The sequence below is a fragment of the Ipomoea nil genome, unplaced genomic scaffold (assembly GCF_001879475.1).
Source record: "Ipomoea nil cultivar Tokyo-kokei standard unplaced genomic scaffold, Asagao_1.1 scaffold1361, whole genome shotgun sequence".
In the NCBI taxonomy this organism is placed as follows: domain Eukaryota; kingdom Viridiplantae; phylum Streptophyta; class Magnoliopsida; order Solanales; family Convolvulaceae; genus Ipomoea; species Ipomoea nil.
In genome coordinates, this window is record NW_017617789.1 from 1019366 (window position 1) to 1035484 (window position 16119).

At 34.3% G+C, this 16119-nt stretch overlaps 22 non-coding genes across 22 annotated transcripts; all 22 read right to left on the reverse strand.

Annotated features, from left to right (window-relative positions):
- Positions 1-159: 159 nt before the first annotated feature.
- Positions 160-233, reverse strand: TRNAI-AAU. The gene has a single exon. It is a non-coding gene; the product is annotated as a tRNA-Ile (tRNA).
- A 651-nt stretch (positions 234-884) lies between these two features.
- Positions 885-958, reverse strand: TRNAI-AAU. Its single transcript has one exon. It is a non-coding gene; the product is annotated as a tRNA-Ile (tRNA).
- Positions 959-1609: 651 nt separating this feature from the next.
- Positions 1610-1683, reverse strand: TRNAI-AAU. The gene has a single exon. It is a non-coding gene; the product is annotated as a tRNA-Ile (tRNA).
- A 651-nt stretch (positions 1684-2334) lies between these two features.
- TRNAI-AAU lies at positions 2335-2408 on the reverse strand. Its single transcript has one exon. It is a non-coding gene; the product is annotated as a tRNA-Ile (tRNA).
- Positions 2409-3058: 650 nt separating this feature from the next.
- On the reverse strand, positions 3059-3132 carry TRNAI-AAU. Its single transcript has one exon. It is a non-coding gene; the product is annotated as a tRNA-Ile (tRNA).
- A 651-nt stretch (positions 3133-3783) lies between these two features.
- TRNAI-AAU lies at positions 3784-3857 on the reverse strand. Its single transcript has one exon. It is a non-coding gene; the product is annotated as a tRNA-Ile (tRNA).
- Positions 3858-4507: 650 nt separating this feature from the next.
- TRNAI-AAU lies at positions 4508-4581 on the reverse strand. The gene has a single exon. It is a non-coding gene; the product is annotated as a tRNA-Ile (tRNA).
- Positions 4582-5231: 650 nt separating this feature from the next.
- TRNAI-AAU lies at positions 5232-5305 on the reverse strand. The gene has a single exon. It is a non-coding gene; the product is annotated as a tRNA-Ile (tRNA).
- Positions 5306-5954: 649 nt separating this feature from the next.
- On the reverse strand, positions 5955-6028 carry TRNAI-AAU. Its single transcript has one exon. It is a non-coding gene; the product is annotated as a tRNA-Ile (tRNA).
- A 651-nt stretch (positions 6029-6679) lies between these two features.
- TRNAI-AAU lies at positions 6680-6753 on the reverse strand. Its single transcript has one exon. It is a non-coding gene; the product is annotated as a tRNA-Ile (tRNA).
- A 650-nt stretch (positions 6754-7403) lies between these two features.
- TRNAI-AAU lies at positions 7404-7477 on the reverse strand. Its single transcript has one exon. It is a non-coding gene; the product is annotated as a tRNA-Ile (tRNA).
- A 651-nt stretch (positions 7478-8128) lies between these two features.
- On the reverse strand, positions 8129-8202 carry TRNAI-AAU. Its single transcript has one exon. It is a non-coding gene; the product is annotated as a tRNA-Ile (tRNA).
- Positions 8203-8852: 650 nt separating this feature from the next.
- Positions 8853-8926, reverse strand: TRNAI-AAU. Its single transcript has one exon. It is a non-coding gene; the product is annotated as a tRNA-Ile (tRNA).
- Positions 8927-9578: 652 nt separating this feature from the next.
- On the reverse strand, positions 9579-9652 carry TRNAI-AAU. The gene has a single exon. It is a non-coding gene; the product is annotated as a tRNA-Ile (tRNA).
- A 651-nt stretch (positions 9653-10303) lies between these two features.
- TRNAI-AAU lies at positions 10304-10377 on the reverse strand. Its single transcript has one exon. It is a non-coding gene; the product is annotated as a tRNA-Ile (tRNA).
- Positions 10378-11028: 651 nt separating this feature from the next.
- Positions 11029-11102, reverse strand: TRNAI-AAU. Its single transcript has one exon. It is a non-coding gene; the product is annotated as a tRNA-Ile (tRNA).
- Positions 11103-11752: 650 nt separating this feature from the next.
- On the reverse strand, positions 11753-11826 carry TRNAI-AAU. Its single transcript has one exon. It is a non-coding gene; the product is annotated as a tRNA-Ile (tRNA).
- Positions 11827-12477: 651 nt separating this feature from the next.
- Positions 12478-12551, reverse strand: TRNAI-AAU. Its single transcript has one exon. It is a non-coding gene; the product is annotated as a tRNA-Ile (tRNA).
- Positions 12552-13203: 652 nt separating this feature from the next.
- Positions 13204-13277, reverse strand: TRNAI-AAU. The gene has a single exon. It is a non-coding gene; the product is annotated as a tRNA-Ile (tRNA).
- A 650-nt stretch (positions 13278-13927) lies between these two features.
- On the reverse strand, positions 13928-14001 carry TRNAI-AAU. The gene has a single exon. It is a non-coding gene; the product is annotated as a tRNA-Ile (tRNA).
- Positions 14002-14652: 651 nt separating this feature from the next.
- Positions 14653-14726, reverse strand: TRNAI-AAU. The gene has a single exon. It is a non-coding gene; the product is annotated as a tRNA-Ile (tRNA).
- A 649-nt stretch (positions 14727-15375) lies between these two features.
- Positions 15376-15449, reverse strand: TRNAI-AAU. The gene has a single exon. It is a non-coding gene; the product is annotated as a tRNA-Ile (tRNA).
- Positions 15450-16119: the final 670 nt, after the last annotated feature.

Consider the following 16119-nt stretch of genomic DNA (forward strand, 5'->3'; position numbering starts at 1 on the left):
AGAGTTGGTGGTTGTGTGAGTGCAAGTGTTTTGATAAGAAACAAGGTGGAGTTAGGTTCGGCAGTGATGGCGGTAGGAGATCCAATCCCACTTATATTTTATAACAAAATTTTTTAAAAAATGGCCTAATCTTGCTTATATATAACGAATTTTTAAAAATGGCCCATACAGGTCTCGAACCTGTGACCTTCGCGTTATTAGCACGACGCTCTAACCAACTGAGCTAATAGGCCTCGTCAATATATTTTTCAATAACCCCAATATAACGTATAATGGTTAAATATGACCATTTATACTAAGATCTTTGATCAAATACTTACACAAACAATTATTTATTTATTTATTGGCAAGAGAAAATGGAATTGAAAAGCAATTGGAAGTACTTATTAAATTGTTTTTGTTACGGTTTGTTAGGCTTTTGGCTAAGCGTGCTAAGATTAGGCGCATTTGATACTCATTTGTTCATATAAGGAGCATATAATAATTTAAATAAAATGATAAGAATGCAATCTTTTTTTTCATGATAACTCAAAAGACAAAAATATCATACTTTTTAGGCTAAGTAAAGCCGCCAAATGATATTACTATATATTATGTTGCGATGCTGCATGCAAGTGGTTGAGAGAGCCCTTCATTAGAGACTATTAATGGGGGTCGTTTCATGAAGAAGATATATGACACTCAAGAAGGGAGAAGAGAGGGTGGGGTGGAAATCAAAACCTGATAGAGTTGGTGGTTGTGTGAGTGCAAGTGTTTTGATAAGAAACAAGGTGGAGTTAGGTTCGGCAGTGATGGCGGTACGAGATCCAATCCCACTTATATTTTGTAACAAAATTTTTTAAAAAATGGCCTAATCTTGCTTATATATAACGAATTTTTAAAAATGGCCCGTACAGGTCTCGAACCTGTGACCTTCGCGTTATTAGCACGACGCTCTAACCAACTGAGCTAATAGGCCTCGTCAATATATTTTTCAATAACCCCAATATAACGTATAATGGTTAAATATGACCATTTATACTAAGATCTTTGATCAAATACTTAAACAAACAATTATTTATTTATTTATTGGCAAGAGAAAATGGAATTGAAAAGCAATTGGAAGTACTTATTAAATTGTTTTTGTTACGGTTTGTTAGGCTTTTGGCTAAGCGTGCTAAGATTAGGCGCATTTGATACTCATTTGTTCATATAAGGAGCATATAATAATTTAAATAAAATGATAAGAATGCAATCTTTTTTTTCATGATAACTCAAAAGACAAAAATATCAGACTTTTTAGGCTAAGTAAAGCCGCCAAATGATATTACTATATATTATGTTGCGATGCTGCATGCAAGTGGTTGAGAGAGCCCTTCTTAGAGACTATTAATGGGGGTCGTTTCATGAAGAAGATATATGACACTCAAGAAGGGAGAAGAGGGGGGTGGGGTGGAAATCAAAATCTGCTAGAGTTGGTGGTTGTGTGAGTGCAAGTGTTTTGATAAGAAACAAGGTGGAGTTAGGTTCGGCAGTGATGGCGGTAGGAGATCCAATCCCACTTATATTTTATAACAAAATTTTTTAAAAAATGGCCTAATCTTGCTTATATATAACGAATTTTTAAAAATGGCCCATACAGGTCTCGAACCTGTGACCTTCGCGTTATTAGCACGACGCTCTAACCAACTGAGCTAATAGGCCTCGTCAATATATTTTTCAATAACCCCAATATAACGTATAATGGTTAAATATGACCATTTATACTAAGATCTTTGATCAAATACTTAAACAAACAATTATTTATTTATTTATTGGCAAGAGAAAATGGAATTGAAAAGCAATTGGAAGTACTTATTAAATTGTTTTTGTTACGGTTTGTTAGGCTTTTGGCTAAGCGTGCTAAGATTAGGCGCATTTGATACTCATTTGTTCATATAAGGAGCATATAATAATTTAAATAAAATGATAAGAATGCAATCTTTTTTTTTCATGATAACTCAAAAGACAAAAATATCAAACTTTTTAGGCTAAGTAAAGCCGCCAAATGATATTACTATATATTATGTTGCGATGCTGCATGCAAGTGGTTGAGAGAGCCCTTCTTAGAGACTATTAATGGGGGTCGTTTCATGAAGAAGATATATGACACTCAAGAAGGGAGAAGAGGGGGTGGGGTGGAAATCAAAACCTGATAGAGTTGGTGGTTGTGTGAGTGCAAGTGTTTTGATAAGAAACAAGGTGGAGTTAGGTTCGGCAGTGATGGCGGTACGAGATCCAATCCCACTTATATTTTGTAACAAAATTTTTTAAAAAATGGCCTAATCTTGCTTATATATAACGAATTTTTAAAAATGGCCCATACAGGTCTCGAACCTGTGACCTTCGCGTTATTAGCACGACGCTCTAACCAACTGAGCTAATAGGCCTCGTCAATATATTTTTCAATAACCCCAATATAACGTATAATGGTTAAATATGACCATTTATACTAAGATCTTTGATCAAATACTTAAACAAACAATTATTTATTTATTTATTGGCAAGAGAAAATGGAATTGAAAAGCAATTGGAAGTACTTATTAAATTGTTTTTGTTACGGTTTGTTAGGCTTTTGGCTAAGCGTGCTAAGATTAGGCGCATTTGATACTCATTTGTTCATATAAGGAGCATATAATAATTTAAATAAAATGATAAGAATGCAATCTTTTTTTTTCATGATAACTCAAAAGACAAATATCAGACTTTTTAGGCTAAGTAAAGCCGCCAAATGATATTACTATATATTATGTTGCGATGCTGCATGCAAGTGGTTGAGAGAGCCCTTCTTAGAGACTATTAATGGGGGTCGTTTCATGAAGAAGATATATGACACTCAAGAAGGGAGAAGAGGGGGGTGGGGTGGAAATCAAAATCTGCTAGAGTTGGTGGTTGTGTGAGTGCAAGTGTTTTGATAAGAAACAAGGTGGAGTTAGGTTCGGCAGTGATGGCGGTAGGAGATCCAATCCCACTTATATTTTATAACAAAATTTTTTAAAAAATGGCCTAATCTTGCTTATATATAACGAATTTTTAAAAATGGCCCATACAGGTCTCGAACCTGTGACCTTCGCGTTATTAGCACGACGCTCTAACCAACTGAGCTAATAGGCCTCGTCAATATATTTTTCAATAACCCCAATATAACGTATAATGGTTAAATATGACCATTTATACTAAGATCTTTGATCAAATACTTACACAAACAATTATTTATTTATTTATTGGCAAGAGAAAATGGAATTGAAAAGCAATTGGAAGTACTTATTAAATTGTTTTTGTTACGGTTTGTTAGGCTTTTGGCTAAGCGTGCTAAGATTAGGCGCATTTGATACTCATTTGTTCATATAAGGAGCATATAATAATTTAAATAAAATGATAAGAATGCAATCTTTTTTTTTCATGATAACTCAAAAGACAAAAATATCAGACTTTTTAGGCTAAGTAAAGCCGCCAAATGATATTACTATATATTATGTTGCGATGCTGCATGCAAGTGGTTGAGAGAGCCCTTCATAGAGACTATTAATGGGGGTCGTTTCATGAAGAAGATATATGACACTCAAGAAGGGAGAAGAGGGGGTGGGGTGGAAATCAAAACCTGATAGAGTTGGTGGTTGTGTGAGTGCAAGTGTTTTGATAAGAAACAAGGTGGAGTTAGGTTCGGCAGTGATGGCGGTACGAGATCCAATCCCACTTATATTTTGTAACAAAATTTTTTAAAAAATGGCCTAATCTTGCTTATATATAACGAATTTTTAAAAATGGCCCATACAGGTCTCGAACCTGTGACCTTCGCGTTATTAGCACGACGCTCTAACCAACTGAGCTAATAGGCCTCGTCAATATATTTTTCAATAACCCCAATATAACGTATAATGGTTAAATATGACCATTTATACTAAGATCTTTGATCAAATACTTAAACAAACAATTATTTATTTATTTATTGGCAAGAGAAAATGGAATTGAAAAGCAATTGGAAGTACTTATTAAATTGTTTTTGTTACGGTTTGTTAGGCTTTTGGCTAAGCGTGCTAAGATTAGGCGCATTTGATACTCATTTGTTCATATAAGGAGCATATAATAATTTAAATAAAATGATAAGAATGCAATCTTTTTTTTCATGATAACTCAAAAGACAAAAATATCAAACTTTTTAGGCTAAGTAAAGCCGCCAAATGATATTACTATATATTATGTTGCGATGCTGCATGCAAGTGGTTGAGAGAGCCCTTCTTAGAGACTATTAATGGGGGTCGTTTCATGAAGAAGATATATGACACTCAAGAAGGGAGAAGAGGGGGTGGGGTGGAAATCAAAATCTGCTAGAGTTGGTGGTTGTGTGAGTGCAAGTGTTTTGATAAGAAACAAGGTGGAGTTAGGTTCGGCAGTGATGGCGGTAGGAGATCCAATCCCACTTATATTTTGTAACAAAATTTTTTTAAAAATGGCCTAATCTTGCTTATATATAACGAATTTTTAAAAATGGCCCATACAGGTCTCGAACCTGTGACCTTCGCGTTATTAGCACGACGCTCTAACCAACTGAGCTAATAGGCCTCGTCAATATATTTTTCAATAACCCCAATATAACGTATAATGGTTAAATATGACCATTTATACTAAGATCTTTGATCAAATACTTAAACAAACAATTATTTATTTATTTATTGGCAAGAGAAAATGGAATTGAAAAGCAATTGGAAGTACTTATTAAATTGTTTTTGTTACGGTTTGTTAGGCTTTTGGCTAAGCGTGCTAAGATTAGGCGCATTTGATACTCATTTGTTCATATAAGGAGCATATAATAATTTAAATAAAATGATAAGAATGCAATCTTTTTTTTTCATGATAACTCAAAAGACAAAAATATCAAACTTTTTAGGCTAAGTAAAGCCGCCAAATGATATTACTATATATTATGTTGCGATGCTGCATGCAAGTGGTTGAGAGAGCCCTTCATAGAGACTATTAATGGGGGTCGTTTCATGAAGAAGATATATGACACTCAAGAAGGGAGAAGAGAGGGTGGGGTGGAAATCAAAACCTGATAGAGTTGGTGGTTGTGTGAGTGCAAGTGTTTTGATAAGAAACAAGGTGGAGTTAGGTTCGGCAGTGATGGCGGTACGAGATCCAATCCCACTTATATTTTGTAACAAAATTTTTTAAAAAATGCCTAATCTTGCTTATATATAACGAATTTTTAAAAATGGCCCGTACAGGTCTCGAACCTGTGACCTTCGCGTTATTAGCACGACGCTCTAACCAACTGAGCTAATAGGCCTCGTCAATATATTTTTCAATAACCCCAATATAACGTATAATGGTTAAATATGACCATTTATACTAAGATCTTTGATCAAATACTTAAACAAACAATTATTTATTTATTTATTGGCAAGAGAAAATGGAATTGAAAAGCAATTGGAAGTACTTATTAAATTGTTTTTGTTACGGTTTGTTAGGCTTTTGGCTAAGCGTGCTAAGATTAGGCGCATTTGATACTCATTTGTTCATATAAGGAGCATATAATAATTTAAATAAAATGATAAGAATGCAATCTTTTTTTTTCATGATAACTCAAAAGACAAATATCAGACTTTTTAGGCTAAGTAAAGCCGCCAAATGATATTACTATATATTATGTTGCGATGCTGCATGCAAGTGGTTGAGAGAGCCCTTCTTAGAGACTATTAATGGGGGTCGTTTCATGAAGAAGATATATGACACTCAAGAAGGGAGAAGAGGGGGGTGGGGTGGAAATCAAAATCTGCTAGAGTTGGTGGTTGTGTGAGTGCAAGTGTTTTGATAAGAAACAAGGTGGAGTTAGGTTCGGCAGTGATGGCGGTAGGAGATCCAGTCCCACTTATATTTTATAACAAAATTTTTAAAAAATGGCCTAATCTTGCTTATATATAACGAATTTTTAAAAATGGCCCATACAGGTCTCGAACCTGTGACCTTCGCGTTATTAGCACGACGCTCTAACCAACTGAGCTAATAGGCCTCGTCAATATATTTTTCAATAACCCCAATATAACGTATAATGGTTAAATATGACCATTTATACTAAGATCTTTGATCAAATACTTAAACAAACAATTATTTATTTATTTATTGGCAAGAGAAAATGGAATTGAAAAGCAATTGGAAGTACTTATTAAATTGTTTTTGTTACGGTTTGTTAGGCTTTTGGCTAAGCGTGCTAAGATTAGGCGCATTTGATACTCATTTGTTCATATAAGGAGCATATAATAATTTAAATAAAATGATAAGAATGCAATCTTTTTTTTTCATGATAACTCAAAAGACAAAATATCAGACTTTTTAGGCTAAGTAAAGCCGCCAAATGATATTACTATATATTATGTTGCGATGCTGCATGCAAGTGGTTGAGAGAGCCCTTCTTAGAGACTATTAATGGGGGTCGTTTCATGAAGAAGATATATGACACTCAAGAAGGGAGAAGAGGGGGTGGGGTGGAAATCAAAATCTGCTAGAGTTGGTGGTTGTGTGAGTGCAAGTGTTTTGATAAGAAACAAGGTGGAGTTAGGTTCGGCAGTGATGGCGGTAGGAGATCCAATCCCACTTATATTTTATAACAAAATTTTTTAAAAAAATGGCCTAATCTTGCTTATATATAACGAATTTTTAAAAATGGCCCATACAGGTCTCGAACCTGTGACCTTCGCGTTATTAGCACGACGCTCTAACCAACTGAGCTAATAGGCCTCGTCAATATATTTTTCAATAACCCCAATATAACGTATAATGGTTAAATATGACCATTTATACTAAGATCTTTGATCAAATACTTACACAAACAATTATTTATTTATTTATTGGCAAGAGAAAATGGAATTGAAAAGCAATTGGAAGTACTTATTAAATTGTTTTTGTTACGGTTTGTTAGGCTTTTGGCTAAGCGTGCTAAGATTAGGCGCATTTGATACTCATTTGTTCATATAAGGAGCATATAATAATTTAAATAAAATGATAAGAATGCAATCTTTTTTTTCATGATAACTCAAAAGACAAAAATATCATACTTTTTAGGCTAAGTAAAGCCGCCAAATGATATTACTATATATTATGTAGCGATGCTGCATGCAAGTGGTTGAGAGAGCCCTTCTTAGAGACTATTAATGGGGGTCGTTTCAAGAAGAAGATATATGACACTCAAGAAGGGAGAAGAGGGGGTGGGGTGGAAATCAAAACCTGATAGAGTTGGTGGTTGTGTGAGTGCAAGTGTTTTGATAAGAAACAAGGTGGAGTTAGGTTCGGCAGTGATGGCGGTACGAGATCCAATCCCACTTATATTTTGTAACAAAATTTTTTAAAAAATGGCCTAATCTTGCTTATATATAACGAATTTTTAAAAATGGCCCATACAGGTCTCGAACCTGTGACCTTCGCGTTATTAGCACGACGCTCTAACCAACTGAGCTAATAGGCCTCGTCAATATATTTTTCAATAACCCCAATATAACGTATAATGGTTAAATATGACCATTTATACTAAGATCTTTGATCAAATACTTAAACAAACAATTATTTATTTATTTATTGGCAAGAGAAAATGGAATTGAAAAGCAATTGGAAGTACTTATTAAATTGTTTTTGTTACGGTTTGTTAGGCTTTTGGCTAAGCGTGCTAAGATTAGGCGCATTTGATACTCATTTGTTCATATAAGGAGCATATAATAATTTAAATAAAATGATAAGAATGCAATCTTTTTTTTCAAGATAACTCAAAAGACAAAAATATCAAACTTTTTAGGCTAAGTAAAGCCGCCAAATGATATTACTATATATTATGTTGCGATGCTGCATGCAAGTGGTTGAGAGAGCCCTTCTTAGAGACTATTAATGGGGGTCGTTTCATGAAGAAGATATATGACACTCAAGAAGGGAGAAGAGGGGGGTGGGGTGGAAATCAAAATCTGCTAGAGTTGGTGGTTGTGTGAGTGCAAGTGTTTTGATAAGAAACAAGGTGGAGTTAGGTTCGGCAGTGATGGCGGTAGGAGATCCAGTCCCACTTATATTTTATAACAAAATTTTTAAAAAAATGGCCTAATCTTGCTTATATATAACGAATTTTTAAAAATGGCCCATACAGGTCTCGAACCTGTGACCTTCGCGTTATTAGCACGACGCTCTAACCAACTGAGCTAATAGGCCTCGTCAATATATTTTTCAATAACCCCAATATAACGTATAATGGTTAAATATGACCATTTATACTAAGATCTTTGATCAAATACTTACACAAACAATTATTTATTTATTTATTGGCAAGAGAAAATGGAATTGAAAAGCAATTGGAAGTACTTATTAAATTGTTTTTGTTAAGGTTTGTTAGGCTTTTGGCTAAGCGTGCTAAGATTAGGCGCATTTGATACTCATTTGTTCATATAAGGAGCATATAATAATTTAAATAAAATGATAAGAATGCAATCTTTTTTTTCATGATAACTCAAAAGACAAAAATATCATACTTTTTAGGCTAAGTAAAGCCGCCAAATGATATTACTATATATTATGTAGCGATGCTGCATGCAAGTGGTTGAGAGAGCCCTTCTTAGAGACTATTAATGGGGGTCGTTTCAAGAAGAAGATATATGACACTCAAGAAGGGAGAAGAGGGGGTGGGGTGGAAATCAAAACCTGATAGAGTTGGTGGTTGTGTGAGTGCATGTGTTTTGATAAGAAACAAGGTGGAGTTAGGTTCGGCAGTGATGGCGGTACGAGATCCAATCCCACTTATATTTTGTAACAAAATTTTTTAAAAAATGGCCTAATCTTGCTTATATATAACGAATTTTTAAAAATGGCCCATACAGGTCTCGAACCTGTAACCTTCGCGTTATTAGCACGACGCTCTAACCAACTGAGCTAATAGGCCTCGTCAATATATTTTTCAATAACCCCAATATAACGTATAATGGTTAAATATGACCATTTATACTAAGATCTTTGATCAAATACTTAAACAAACAATTATTTATTTATTTATTGGCAAGAGAAAATGGAATTGAAAAGCAATTGGAAGTACTTATTAAATTGTTTTTGTTACGGTTTGTTAGGCTTTTGGCTAAGCGTGCTAAGATTAGGCGCATTTGATACTCATTTGTTCATATAAGGAGCATATAATAATTTAAATAAAATGATAAGAATGCAATCTTTTTTTTCAAGATAACTCAAAAGACAAAAATATCAAACTTTTTAGGCTAAGTAAAGCCGCCAAATGATATTACTATATATTATGTTGCGATGCTGCATGCAAGTGGTTGAGAGAGCCCTTCTTAGAGACTATTAATGGGGGTCGTTTCATGAAGAAGATATATGACACTCAAGAAGGGAGAAGAGGGGGGTGGGGTGGAAATCAAAATCTGCTAGAGTTGGTGGTTGTGTGAGTGCAAGTGTTTTGATAAGAAACAAGGTGGAGTTAGGTTCGGCAGTGATGGCGGTAGGAGATCCAATCCCACTTATATTTTATAACAAAATTTTTTTAAAAATGGCCCTAATCTTGCTTATATATAAGGAATTTATAAAAATGGCCCATACAGGTCTCGAACCTGTGACCTTCGCGTTATTAGCACGACGCTCTAACCAACTGAGCTAATAGGCCTCGTCAATATATTTTTCAATAACCCCAATATAACGTATAATGGTTAAATATGACCATTTATACTACGATCTTTGATCAAATACTTAAACAAACAATTATTTATTTATTTATTGGCAAGAGAAAATGGAATTGAAAAGCAATTGGAAGTACTTATTAAATTGTTTTTGTTACGGTTTGTTAGACTTTTGGCTAAGCGTGCTAAGATTAGGCGCATTTGATACTCATTTGTTCATATAAGGAGCATATAATAATTTAAATAAAATGATAAGAATGCAATCTTTTTTTTTCATGATAACTCAAAAGACAAAAATATCAGACTTTTTAGGCTAAGTAAAGCCGCCAAATGATATTACTATATATTATGTTGCGATGCTGCATGCAAGTGGTTGAGAGAGCCCTTCATAGAGACTATTAATGGGGGTCGTTTCATGAAGAAGATATATGACACTCAAGAAGGGAGAAGAGAGGGTGGGGTGGAAATCAAAACCTGATAGAGTTGGTGGTTGTGTGAGTGCAAGTGTTTTGATAAGAAACAAGGTGGAGTTAGGTTCGGCAGTGATGGCGGTACGAGATCCAATCCCACTTATATTTTGTAACAAAATTTTTTAAAAAATGCCCTAATCTTGCTTATATATAACGAATTTTTAAAAATAGCCCGTACAGGTCTCGAACCTGTGACCTTCGCGTTATTAGCACGACGCTCTAACCAACTGAGCTAATAGGCCCCGTCAATATATTTTTCAATAACCCCAATATAACGTATAATGGTTAAATATGACCATTTATACTAAGATCTTTGATCAAATACTTAAACAAACAATTATTTATTTATTTATTGGCAAGAGAAAATGGAATTGAAAAGCAATTGGAAGTACTTATTAAATTGTTTTTGTTACGGTTTGTTAGGCTTTTGGCTAAGTGTGCTAAGATTAGGCGCATTTGATACTCATTTGTTCATATAAGGAGCATATAATAATTTAAATAAAATGATAAGAATGCAATCTTTTTTTTCATGATAACTCAAAAGACTAAAATATCAAACTTTTTAGGCTAAGTAAAGCCGCCAAATGATATTACTATATATTATGTTGCGATGCTGCATGCAAGTGGTTGAGAGAGCCCTTCTTAGAGACTATTAATGGGGGTCGTTTCATGAAGAAGATATATGACACTCAAGAAGGGAGAAGAGGGGGGTGGGGTGGAAATCAAAATCTGCTAGAGTTGGTGGTTGTGTGAGTGCAAGTGTTTTGATAAGAAACAAGGTGGAGTTAGGTTCGGCAGTGATGGCGGTACGAGATCCAATCCCACTTATATTTTGTAACAAAATTTTTTAAAAAATGCCCTAATCTTGCTTATATATAACGAATTTTTAAAAATGGCCCGTACAGGTCTCGAACCTGTGACCTTCGCGTTATTAGCACGACGCTCTAACCAACTGAGCTAATAGGCCTAGTCAATATATTTTTCAATAACCCCAATATAACGTATAATGGTTAAATGTGACCATTTATACTAAGATCTTTGATCAAATACTTACACAAGCAATTATTTATTTATTTATTGGCAAGAGAAAATGGAATTGAAAAGCAATTGGAAATACTTATTAAATTGTTTTTGTTACGGTTTGTTAGGCTTTTGGCTAAGCGTGCTAAGATTAGGCGCATTTGATACTCATTTGTTCATATAAGGAGCATATAATAATTTAAATAAAATGATAAGAATGCAATCTTTTTTTTCATGATAACTCAAAAGACAAAAATATCATACTTTTTAGGCTAAGTAAAGCCGCCAAATGATATTACTATATATTATGTAGCGATGCTGCATGCAAGTGGTTGAGAGAGCCCTTCTTAGAGACTATTAATGGGGGTCGTTTCAAGAAGAAGATATATGACACTCAAGAAGGGAGAAGAGGGGGTGGGGTGGAAATCAAAACCTGATAGAGTTGGTGGTTGTGTGAGTGCATGTGTTTTGATAAGAAACAAGGTGGAGTTAGGTTCGACAGTGATGGCGGTACGAGATCCAATCCCACTTATATTTTGTAACAAATTTTTTTCAAAAATGGCCTAATCTTGCTTATATATAACGAATTTTTAAAAATGGCCCATACAGGTCTCGAACCTGTAACCTTCGCGTTATTAGCACGACGCTCTAACCAACTGAGCTAATAGGCCTCGTCAATATATTTTTCAATAACCCCAATATAACGTATAATGGTTAAATATGACCATTTATACTAAGATCTTTGATCAAATACTTAAACAAACAATTATTTATTTATTTATTGGCAAGAGAAAATGGAATTGAAAAGCAATTGGAAGTACTTATTAAATTGTTTTTGTTACGGTTTGTTAGGCTTTTGGCTAAGCGTGCTAAGATTAGGCGCATTTGATACTCATTTGTTCATATAAGGAGCATATAATAATTTAAATAAAATGATAAGAATGCAATCTTTTTTTTCAAGATAACTCAAAAGGCAAAAATATCAAACTTTTTAGGCTAAGTAAAGCCGCCAAATGATATTACTATATATTATGTTGCGATGCTGCATGCAAGTGGTTGAGAGAGCCCTTCTTAGAGACTATTAATGGGGGTCGTTTCATGAAGAAGATATATGACACTCAAGAAGGGAGAAGAGGGGGGTGGGGTGGAAATCAAAATCTGCTAGAGTTGGTGGTTGTGTGAGTGCAAGTGTTTTGATAAGAAACAAGGTGGAGTTAGGTTCGGCAGTGATGGCGGTAGGAGATCCAATCCCACTTATATTTTATAACAAATTTTTTTTAAAAATGGCCCAATCTTGCTTATATATAAGGAATTTATAAAAATGGCCCATACAGGTCTCGAACCTGTGACCTTCGCGTTATTAGCACGACGCTCTAACCAACTGAGCTAATAGGCCTCGTCAATATATTTCTCAACAACCCCAATATAACGTATAATGGTTAAATATGACCATTTATACTACGATCTTTGATCAAATACTTAAACAAACAATTATTTATTTATTTATTGGCAAGAGAAAATGGAATTGAAAAGCAATTGGAAGTACTTATTAAATTGTTTTTGTTACGGTTTGTTAGACTTTTGGCTAAGCGTGCTAAGATTAGGCGCATTTGATACTCATTTGTTCATATAAGGAGCATATAATAATTTAAATAAAATGATAAGAATGCAATCTTTTTTTTTTCATGATAACTCAAAAGACAAAAATATCAGACTTTTTAGGCTAAGTAAAGCCGCCAAATGATATTACTATATATTATGTTGCGATGCTGTATGCAAGTGGTTGAGAGAGCCCTTCATAGAGACTATTAATGGGGGTCGTTTCATGAAGAAGATATATGACACTCAAGAAGGGAGAAGAGAGGGTGGGGTGGAAATCAAAACCTGATAGAGTTGGTGGTTGTGTGAGTGCAAGTGTTTTGATAAGAAACAAGGTGGAGTTAGGTTCGGCAGTGATGGCGGTAGGAGATCCAATCCCACTTATATTTTGTAACAAAATTTTTTAAAAAATGCCCTAATCTTGCTTATATATAACGAATTTTTAAAAATGGCCCGTACAGGTCTCAAACCTGTGACCTTCGCGTTATTAGCACGACGCTCTAACCAACTGAGCTAATAGGCCTCGTCAATATATTTTTCAATAACCCCAATATAACGTATAATGGTTAAATATGACCATTTATACTAAGATCTTTGATCAAATACTTAAACAAACAATTATTTATTTATTTATTGGCAAGAGAAAATGGAATTGAAAAACAATTGGAAGTACTTATTAAATTGTTTTTGTTAAGGTTTGTTAGGCTTTTGACTAAGCGTGCTAAGATTAGGCGCATTTGATACTCATTTGTTCATATAAGGAGCATATAATAATTTAAATAAAATGATAAGAATGCAATCTTTTTTTTCATGATAACTCAAAAGACAAAAATATCAGACTTTTTAGGCTAAGTAAAGCCGCCAAATGATATTACTATATATTATGTTGCGATGCTGCATGCAAGTGGTTGAGAGAGCCCTTCATAGAGACTATTAATGGGGGTCGTTTCATGAAGAAGATATATGACACTCAAGAAGGGAGAAGAGAGGGTGGGGTGGAAATCAAAACCTGATAGAGTTGGTGGTTGTGTGAGTGCAAGTGTTTTGATAAGAAACAAGGTGGAGTTAGGTTCGGCAGTGATGGCGGTACGAGATCCAATCCCACTTATATTTTGTAACAAAATTTTTTAAAAAATGCCCTAATCTTGCTTATATATAACGAATTTTTAAAAATAGCCCGTACAGGTCTCGAACCTGTGACCTTCGCGTTATTAGCACGACGCTCTAACCAACTGGGCTAATAGGCCTCGTCAATATATTTTTCAATAACCCCAATATAACGTATAATGGTTAAATATGACCATTTATACTAAGATCTTTGATCAAATACTTACACAAACAATTATTTATTTATTTATTGGCAAGAGAAAATGGAATTAAAAAGCAATTGGAAATACTTATTAAATTGTTTTTGTTACGGTTTGTTAGGCTTTTGGCTAAGTGTGCTAAGATTAGGCGCATTTGATACTCATTTGTTCATATAAGGAGCATATAATAATTTAAATAAAATGATAAGAATGCAATCTTTTTTTTCATGATAACTCAAAAGACTAAAATATCAAACTTTTTAGGCTAAGTAAAGCCGCCAAATGATATTACTATATATTATGTTGCGATGCTGCATGCAAGTGGTTGAGAGAGCCCTTCTTAGAGACTATTAATGGGGGTCGTTTCATGAAGAAGATATATGACACTCAAGAAGGGAGAAGAGGGGGGTGGGGTGGAAATCAAAATCTGCTAGAGTTGGTGGTTGTGTGAGTGCAAGTGTTTTGATAAGAAACAAGGTGGAGTTAGGTTCGGCAGTGATGGCGGTAGGAGATTCAATCCCACTTATATTTTATAACAAAATTTTTTAAACAATGGCCTAATCTTGCTTATATATAACGAATTTTTAAAAATGGCCCATACAGGTCTCGAACCTGTGACCTTCGCGCTATTAGCACGACGCTCTAACCAACTGAGCTAATAGGCCTCGTCAATATATTTTTCAATAACCCCAATATAACGTATAATGGTTAAATATGACCATTTATACTAAGATCTTTGATCAAATACTTACACAAACAATTATTTATATATTTATTGGCAAGAGAAAATGGAATTGAAAAGCAATTGGAAATACTTATTAAATTGTTTTTGTTACGGTTTGTTAGGCTTTTGACTAAGCGTGCTAAGATTAGGCGCATTTGATACTCATTTGTTCATATAAGGAGCATATAATAATTTAAAGAAAATGATAAGAATGCAATCTTTTTTTTCATGATAACTCAAAAGACAAAAATATCAAACTTTTTAGGCTAAGTAAAGCCGCCAAATGATATTACTATATATTATGTAGCGATGCTGCATGCAAGTGGTTGAGAGAGCCCTTCTTAGAGACTATTAATGGGGGTCGTTTCAAGAAGAAGATATATGACACTCAAGAAGGGAGAAGAGGGGGTGGGGTGGAAATCAAAACCTGATAGAGTTGGTGGTTGTGTGAATGCATGTGTTTTGATAAGAAACAAGGTGGAGTTAGGTTCGGCAGTGATGGCGGTACGAGATCCAATCCCACTTATATTTTGTAACAAAATTTTTTAAAAAATGGCCTAATCTTGCATAATATAACGAATTTTTAAAAATGGCCCGTACAGGTCTCGAACCTGTGACCTTCGCGTTATTAGCACGACGCTCTAATCAACTGAGCTAATAGGCCTCGTCAATATATTTTTCAATAACCCCAATATAACGTATAATGGTTAAATACGACCATTTATACTAAGATCTTTGATCAAATACTTACACAAACAATTATTTATTTATTTATTGGCAAGAGAAAATGGAATTGAAAAGCAATTGGAAGTACTTATTAAATTGTTTTTGTTACGGTTTGTTAGGCTTTTGGCTAAGCGTGCTAAGATTAGGCGCATTTGATACTCATTTGTTCATATAAGGAGCATATAATAATTTAAATAAAATGATAAGAATGCAATCTTTTTTTCATGATAACTCAAAAGACAAAAATATCAGACTTTTTAGGCTAAGTAAAGCCGCCAAATGATATTACTATATATTATGTTGCGATGATGCATGCAAGTGGTTGAGAGAGCCCTTCTTAGAGACTATTAATGGGGGTCGTTTCATGAAGAAGATATATGACACTCAAGAAGGGAGAAGAGGGGGGTGGGGTGGAAATCAAAATCTGCTAGAGTTGGTGGTTGTGTGAGTGCAAGTGTTTTGATAAGAAACAAGGTGGAGTTAGGTTCGGCAGTGATGGCGGTACGAGATCCAATCCCACTTATATTTTGTAACAAAATTTTTTAAAAAATGCCCTAATCTTGCTTATATATAACGAATTTTTAAAAATGGCCCGTACAGGTCTCGAA